This window comes from Aquarana catesbeiana, linkage group LG12 (genome assembly GCF_042186555.1).
Source record: "Aquarana catesbeiana isolate 2022-GZ linkage group LG12, ASM4218655v1, whole genome shotgun sequence".
NCBI lineage: Eukaryota > Metazoa > Chordata > Amphibia > Anura > Ranidae > Aquarana > Aquarana catesbeiana.
In genome coordinates this window covers 88,532,340-88,541,536 of record NC_133335.1, presented here as the reverse complement: position 1 = coordinate 88,541,536, position 9,197 = coordinate 88,532,340, and positions in this window count along the sequence as shown.

The following is a 9,197-nucleotide window of genomic DNA, read 5'->3' as shown; positions in this document are numbered from 1 at the left end:
GAAGCCCAGTTTTCTTTGATAGCGGCCTTCAGCTCTTCTGCATTGTTGGATCTAGCGTCTCTCATCTTCCTCTTGGCAATACCCCACAGATTCTCTATGGGGTTTAGGTCAGGCGAATTTGCTGGCCAATCAAGCACATTGATACATGTGCGATTCGTTTCGTACGAATCGAAAATTCATACGAATTTCCGAAAATTCGTACATTCTGAAGCATCCGAAATACGAATTGCTATGCTTCCGAATTTTATACGAAATACGAAATTTTGTTGACGAATTTGGATCCAAATTTCATTACAATGGAAACGTGACTGGTGTTTTGTTGACCAATCACAGGTTTTCTTCTGCTGCTGAGTGAGGTTTGGGAAAATGACCTTTTTTAATATGGGAGTGGGAGACTGGTACTGGTAGTCGATGGGAGATTCAGAATCGGACAAAATAAGAATGTTCGTTAATATCGTTTTATTATTGTCATAATAATTACGATTATTCGTTATGATAAAGTTAAAAACCCAGGAAGTCAGCACAGCACAGGGATGGTGGGAGCTCCTCATAATGATCACAGCAGGGGTACAGCCCCAGGAGGAAGTCAGCACAGCACAGGGATGGTGGGAGCCCCTCATAATGAGCACAGCAGGGGTACAAACCCAGGAAGTCAGCACAGGGATGGTGGGAGCCCCTCATAATAAGCACAGCAGGGGTACAGCCCCAGGAGGAAGTCAGCACAGAACAGGGATGGTGGGAGCACCTCATAATGAGCACAGCACAGGGATGGTGGGAGCCCCTCATAATGAGCACAGCACAGGGATGGTGGGAGCCCCTAATAATGAGCACATAAGGGGTACAGCCCCAGGAGGAAGTCAGCACAGAACAGGGATGGTGGGAGCACCTCATAATGAGCACAGCAGGGGTACAGCCCCAGGAGGAAGTCAGCACAGAACAGGGATGGTGGGAGCACCTCATAATGAGCACAGCAGGGGTACAGCCCCAGGAGGAAGTCAGCACAGCACACATAGTTGCTAACAGTCCCGATTTTCCCGGGACAATCCCGATTTTGGGACCCTTGTCCCGATTTAATTTTGTCCCGAGTGTTTTCCCGAATTTTTGGGTTTGTCCCGAGAAAATCGTGAGTGTTTTTGTAAAAAACGGCAACGGCTCCACAAAAATGGCTGCCGTTGCCTCCACGAGTCAGTCACAAAGTTCCCCTTGTGTTCAGTGCAGGGGAGAGGGGCAGCCAATCCGCTTCTCTCTTCAGTGTACAAATAGAAAATTCTATTGTACACTGAAGCCTATTGGCTGGAGGGATTGGCAACCCCTCCCCGCTCTACACTGCACACAAGGAAGACGTGATCAGCCTCCACTGCCATCACCCTCCGCCCCCGTGTGTCCAACGGAGCTCTGAGGAATAGTGGGAGTGACGGGAGGGAAGAAGGCATAGTTGCCAACAGTCCCGATTTTCCCGGGACAATCCCGATTTCGGGACCCTTGTCCCGATTAATTTTGTCCCAAGTGTTTTCCCGAATTTTTGGGTTTGTCCCGAGAAAATCGTGAGTGTTTTTGTAAAAAACGGCAACGGCTCCACAAAAATGGCCGCTGTTGCCTCCACGAGTCAGTCACAAAGTTCCCCTTGTGTTCAGTGCAGGGGAGAGGGGCAGCCAATCCGCTTCTCTCTTCAGTGTACAAATAGAAAATTCTATTGTACACTGAAGCCTATTGGCTGGAGGTATTGGCAACCCCTCCCCGCTCTACACTGCACACAAGGAAGACGTGATCAGCCTCCACTGCCATCACCCTCCGCCCCCGTGTGTCCAACGGAGCTCTGAGGAATAGTGGGAGTGACGGGAGGGAAGAAGGCATAGTTGCCAACAGTCCCGATTTTCCCGGGACAATCCCGATTTTGGGACCCTTGTCCCGATTTAATTTTGTCCCGAGTGTTTTCCCGAATTTTTGGGTTTGTCCCGAGAAAATCGTGAGTGTTTTTGTAAAAAACGGCAACGGCTCCACAAAAATGGCCGCCGTTGCCTCCACGAGTCAGTCACAAAGTTCCCCTTGTGTTCAGTGCAGGGGAGAGGGGCAGCCAATCCGCTTCTCTCTTCAGTGTACAAATAGAAAATTCTATTGTACACTGAAGCCTATTGGCTGGAGGGATTGGCAACCCCTCCCCGCTCTACACTGCACACAAGGAAGACGTGATCAGCCTCCACTGCCATCACCCTCCGCCCCCGTGTGTCCAACGGAGCTCTGAGGAATAGTGGGAGTGACGGGAGGGAAGAAGGGAGGCTTTCATCTGGCTGTTCAGGAGTTGTCTGACCTGTGAGTAGTGGCCTGTCAGTGTAGTGGGGGAGAAGAGAGATAGGGGGAGGGGGTGTACTCAGTGTATGGGAGGCTTGGAGCTTTCCCTGCAGGTATGGGAAAGCTCAAAGGCTGAGGTCCAGCATGGATGGACTGGGGCTCCGCTGGCTGGGGACATTGATGGTCCTGGCTCCCCTCTTGCACACCATGTCACCACCATACCTGCACCCCCCTCCCCCCATGTTACCACCATACCTGATTCCCCCCTCCCCCCTGTGTCACCAACATACCTGCACCCCCTTCTCCCCCCTGTGTCACCACCATACCTGATTCCTCCCTCCCCCCTGTGTCACCAACATACCTGCACCCCCTCTCCCCCCCGTGTCACCACCATACCTGATTCCCCCCTCCCCCCTGTGTCACCAACATACCTGCACCCCCCTCTCCCCCCTGTGTCACCACCATACCTGATTTCCCCCCTGTGTCACCAACATAGCTGCACCCCCCTCTCCCCCCCGTGTCACCACCATACCAGATTCCCCCCTCCCCCTGTGTCACCAACATACCTGCACCCCCCTCTCCCCCCCTGTGTCACCACCATACCTGATTCCCCCCCTCCCCCCTGTGTCACCAACATACCTGCACCCCCCTCCCCCCATGTTACCACCATACCTGATTGCCCCCTCCCCCCTGTGTCACCAACATACCTGCACCCCCTCTCCCCCCTGTGTCACCACCATACCTGATTCCCCCCTCCCCCTGTGTCACCAACATACCTGCACCCCCCTCTCCCCCCTGTGTCACCACCATACCTGATTTCCCCCCTGTGTCACCAACATACCTGCACCCCCTTCTCCCCCCCTCTGCTGGGGGCACCTTATGTAAGGACAGACTCTGCTGGGGGAACCTGATGGCATCTGGTGGCAGGCGACGTGGCAGGTGACACGCTCAGGGGTCCCACTGATTCTGCATTATGGTGAGTTGAATGATTTCATTATTTATATTACAATGTAATAATAGTAATAATGCGCTTCAATCATCCTGACATTATAACAACCATGGTGCCGGGATGATTGAAGTGCTAACACCAGGTGTTTGGAGTATCTTTATCTGCTGATTGTTAAACTCTGGAATACACATTGCTATTATGGTGTAGGATCTGGGTCTGCTGTCCCTCCATCCCTCTACCCCCCCTTTCCCTCTGCATCCCTCATTCATCTCAGACTCTAACCACACCCCATTTAGCCATGCCCATGTAAGCCACGCCCACTATTTCACGTAAACCACGCCCATTTTTGCCGCATTTTTCCCTTTTTCTATACCACGCCTACAAATGCATGCCCCGCCCCCTAATTATAGGCTGACTCCACCTACAGCCAGAAAAAGTGTCCCAAATTTTTTTTTCCCAATGTTGGCAACTATGCAGCACAGGGATGGTGGGAGCCCCTCATAATGAGCACAGCACAGGGTGGGAGCCCCTCATAATGAGCACAGCAGGGGTACAGCCCCAGGAGGAAGTCAGCACAGCACAGGGATGGTGGGAGCACCTCATAATGAGCACAGCACAGGGTGGGAGCCCCTCATAATGAGCACAGCAGGGGTACAGCCCCAGGAGGAAGTCAGCACAGCACAGGGATGGTGGGAGCCCCTCATAATAAGCACAGCAGGGGTACAGCCCCAGGAGGAAGTCAGCACAGAACAGGGATGGTGGGAGCCCCTCATAATGAGCACAGCAGGGGTACAGCCCCAGGAGGAAGTCAGCACAGCACAGGGATGGTGGGAGCCCCTCATAATAAGCACAGCAGGGGTACAGCCCCAGGAGGAAGTCAGCACAGAACAGGGATGGTGGGAGCCCCTCATAATGAGCACAGCAGGGGTACAGCCCCAGGAGGAAGTCAGCACAGCACAGGGATGGTGGGAGCCCCTCATAATGAGCACAGAAGGGGTACAGCCCCAGGAGGAAGTCAGCACAGCACAGGGATGGTGGGAGCACTTCATAATGAGCACAGCAGGGGTACAGCCCCAGGAGGAACTGCCTCCTGGGGCTGTACCCCTGCTGTGCTCATTATGAGGGGCTCCCACCATCTCTGTGCTGTGCTGGCTTCCTCTCACTGTGTGTAACACATCTATATAAAATATATGAGTTTCACTTTTTGAATTGAATTACTGAAGTAAATTAACTTTTTGATGATATTCTAATTTTATGAGATGCACCTGTAGAATTTGCTTGGGAAATTAATTAGGAGGTAGGTTACCAGGTCTTTTTCAACCTTTCCTAGCTGCTCAGGCTTTGGACTAGCATGCAGAATGTGATAACACGTGTGCATAGCCAATTTGTACACACACACTAGGATCAATATATACAAGTGCCAATTAACCTACCAGCATGTCAGTGTGGGAGGAAACCAGAGAAATCCCACAGAAACACAAAGAAATGATGCAATCTCTTTGCAGCAACAGTAATACAGTCAGTTTTTTTTTTACATTGAACTAACATAAAGCAATATTAAATCCAAAAACAAAAATGTAATATATTATAGCTTACCAATTATTATGCCGCGTACACACGGTCGGAATTTCCAACAGAAAAAGTCAGATGGGAGCTTTTCATCGTACATTCCGACCGTGTGTATGCCCCATCTGACTTTTTCCGTCGAAAATTCAGACGGCCTTAGATAGAGAACATATTCTATATTTTTCCGACGGAACAAATTCCTATCGGAAAAAACGCTTGTCTGTATGTGAGATAAACACGAGATTAGCAGAAGGAGCCCAAAGGGTGGCGCAGTGGCTATTGAACTTTCTTTTTATAGTGCTGTCGTACATGTTGTACGTCACTGCGTTCTTGACGGTCGGAATTTGGTGTGACCATGTGTATGCAAGACAGCTTGAGCGGAATTCCGTCGGAAAAATCTTCAGAGTTTATTCCGACGGGAAAGCCGGTCGTGTGTACAGGACATTAGATGTGGTGGCTGCACTGTTTTTTTTAGCCTTTCTTTTAGGGTTGCACTGATACCGATGCATGTATTGGTGCCGATACCGAGTATTTTCACATGTACTTGTACTCGTGAAAATGCACCGATATCCGAAACCGATACCTTTGTGGTGCAATTTGAGCCCGTACAAAATGAATGGGCTGAAATCATACTGCAAAGAATCGCATGCGATATTAACAGGAATGCAGTGCCATTTCCCACACCGCTCCTGTGTGAATCCAAGCTTATCATAGTGATTTCAGCCTGGGTTCACACAGTTCACACAGGAGCGGTGAGGGAAACCACATGCGATTCGGTCAGGAATCACACCGCATTCTTGTTCAAATTGCATTAGTTTATGTGCAGTGCAATTTGAGCCCATTTACAGTATTTAATATGGGGTCAAATTGAACCGCATAGGTATCAGTAATTGGTATTGGCCGAAAGTATTGGAACTTGTACTCGCCGGTAAAAAAACGGTATTGGTGCAGCCCTACTTTCTTTACTTTATTTTCACCTGGTGATTTATACAGTAAGTCTGTTATGTTTCTACTTCCTTTATCAGACCCAGCAAGCTGTCCAGCAAAAAGTGTCAGTAATGGGGCGTACACATGGTCAGACTTTCTGGGAAGCTAGGTCCGACATACTTGCCACCAGACTTCAATAAGAGGGCCCCCAGATCCCGGCTCCCCACCCTATGTGAATGAGTATGGGGTACATGGTACCCCTACCCATTTACCTAAGGAAAAAGTGTCAATAATAAAACACACTACACAGGTTTTTAAAGTAATTTATTAGACAGCTCTGGGGGGGTCTTCCTCCGGCTTTGGGGGTCTTCTTCCGACTTCGGGGGTCCCTCCGGTTCCTCTTCTCCCGGCGTCCGGGTGGTTCTTTTAGGGGGCGTGGTCAACATCACCCGGTGACCACGCCCCCTAAAACGTCACAGTCCCAGCATGCCCAGGGACTGTGACGGCATAAGGGGGCAGGGTCTCCGCCTATATAAGTCACATTGGAGCGCTCAGAGAGCATTCCAGCCGGAGAGACCATCGTGTCAACATCAGAAGAAGAGAAGAGGGAAGAAGCCAAGAAGCCAGAAGCCAGAAGTCCGGGCCTCCGCTAGCAAAAGTGCGGCATTAAGATGGCGGAGGAGCCGGCAGAAGAACTGGAACACCGGGAGCAGAGGTCCCAGGAGCAGAAGTCGAACACCGGGAAAAGAGGCCAGAGAGAGTGGAGATGAACCAACCGGACGCCGGGAGAAGAGGAACCGGAGGGACCCCTGAAGTCGGAAGAAGACCCCCGAAGCCGGAGGAAGACCCCCCCGGAGCTGTCTAATAAATTACTTTAAAAACCTGTGTAGTGTGTTTTATTATTGAAACTTTTTCCCTAGGTAAATGGGTAGGGGTACCATGTACCCCATACTCATTCACATAGGGTGGGGGGCCGGAATCTGGGGGCCCTCTTATTAAAGGGGGCTCCCAGATTCCGATAAGCCCCCGGCCCGCAGACCCCGACAACCAACGGCCAGGGTTGCCGGGAAGAGGCCCTTGTCCTCATCAACATGGGGATAAGGTGCTTTGTGGTGGGGGGGCCCCGCAGGGCGCCCCCTCCCCCAAAGCACCCACCCCCCCATGTTGAGGGCATGCGGCCTGGTACAGTTCAGGAGGGGGCACTCCCTCGTCCCCACCCCCCTTCCTGACCGGCCTGGCTGCGTGCCTCACCATTTTCAGGTGAACTTTGTGGCAAGATATCTTTTCTACATGGACCCCGAGGAGGTTTCATTGAAGTCCATCCACCAGCCAGAGAGGACCGTTGATTTCTTCCAGCAGCTTGAAGCATCTGGAGCCAGCAAGTCCACCATTCTCAACTATATGGACAGCTCAGATATAGGTGGGAGCAGAGGCGGCTCTCTAATTAGGCAAAATAGGCGGTGGCCTCAGGCCTCGCAGTCATAGGGGCCTCGCACAGCTGGATTGTTTACCTAATTAGAGAGCCGCCTCTTCCAGCAGCAGAGGTATCAGCCATCACACAGTCCCGAGTCCCCTCGCTCTGCTACAGGGAGAGATACAGGCTGCGAGTGAGACGTGTGATCGGAGCTCACATACATCTCTGGATCACAGACAGGGAGGGAGAGCCGCTCAGCATAGCCTGTTCTGACAGATCTCCCCCCTCCCCCTGCTGCCCGCACAGCCAAACAGAAGGGGAGAGAAAGCTTCTGCTCCTCCTCCTCCCGCCCTCTTCTCCTGTGTCTGCCACGCCCACTCTCCTCAGCAGTGTTCTCTGTTCTGCCTCACAGAAGGGGATGTGTGGTTGGGAAGATTCATGCTGAAGAAGAAAACAGAAAAGGAAAAGGGGAGTCTGATCCATCCATCCATCCATCCAGTCCCTCCTGCGTCCCAGTGAGTACACTGATGTAGGGGATGCTCTTCCTTCCCTTCTTCCCTCATCCCCTTCTCTTTCTTTCTTTCTTTCTTTCTTTCTTTCTTTCTTTCTTTCCTTCCATCTTTCTATTTCTTTCTTTCTTTCCTTCTTTTTTTCTCTTTCTTGCTTTCCTTCCATCTTTCTTTCTTTCTTTCTTTCTTTCTTTCTTTCTTTCTTTCTTTCTTTCTTCCCATCCATCTTTATCTTTCTTTCCTTCCATCTTTCTTTCTTTCCTTCCTTCCTTCCAACTTTCTTTCTCTTTCTTTCTTTCTCTTTCTTTCCATCTTTCTTTCTTTCTCTTTCTTTCCTTCTTTCTTTCTTTCTCTTTCTTTCCTTCTTTCTTTCTCTTTCTTTCCTTCTTTTTTTTTCTTTCTTTCTTTCTTTCTTTCTTTCTTTCTTTCTTTCTTTCTTTCTTTCTTTCTTTCTTTCTTTCTTTCTTTCTTTCTTTCTTTCTTTCTCTTTCTTTCTTTCCTTCCTTCCATCTTTCTTTCTCTTTTTTCTTTCCTTCCATCTTTTTTTCTCTTACTTTCTTTCCTTCCATCTTTCCTTCCATCTTTCTTTCTCTCTTTTTCTCTTTCCTTCCTTCCTTCCTTCTCCACCCATCCCCCTTTATTTCTCTCTTTGTGACAGCCTACCAGAATAGGTAGGATCTGTGAGAGCAGCTTCCCTGTGCAGCTCTGCTTGAGGAAAATATATCTTTATTATGCCCACTTACCTACCCCCTGTACTGCCCACTCCCCTATACTGTACACTCCTAATACAGTTCATTTTCATCCCTTGAATTATTTTTCCCATTATGGGAGTGAGTGGGGCCTCATGTCTAAGTTTTGCCTAAGGCCTCACAAAGTCTAGAGCTGCCTCTGGGTGGGAGACAGGGTGCTGGCAAAATCTCAGGATAGCAAAGGCCAGGTGCATGTGGTCTTATATACAGTCTTTAGTTTTAAATTGTGTTTTTTTTTTCTGCATCTGAAAACTACAGATGGTTCCTCCATGTTACTAGGATGGATCTCCACCCAGCGAGCAATGAATGAGGGCTCCCTTTTAGACCCCTTTCACACTGGAGCGTTTTCCAGTCATTTTTCAGACGCTTTAGTGTTAAAAAAAGCGCCTGTAAAGGGCCTGAAAGATCCTTCATCTGCAATCCCAATGTGAAAGTCCGAGTGCTTTCACACTGAAACCCCTTTCACACTGGGGCTATTTTTCAGGCGCGTTAGCGTTAAAAAAAGTGTCTGTAAAGTGCCTGAAAGAAGCCTCATCTGCAATCCCAATGTGAAAGCCCGAGTGCTTTCACACTGGGGCGCTGCGCTGGCAGGGCATCAAAAAAAGTCCTGCAAGCAGCTTCTTTGCAGCGCTTTCGTGTTTTTGCCACCAGGATGGGTGCGCCGATGGCCGAGCCCTTTCACACTGCCAGCACCCGAAAACGCCTGAAAAATGCCCAGTGTGAAAGGGGTCTTAAGCGGCGCTTTACCAGCGTTTTTCGGGCGCTGGCAGTGTGAAAGCGGGCTTTCACATTGG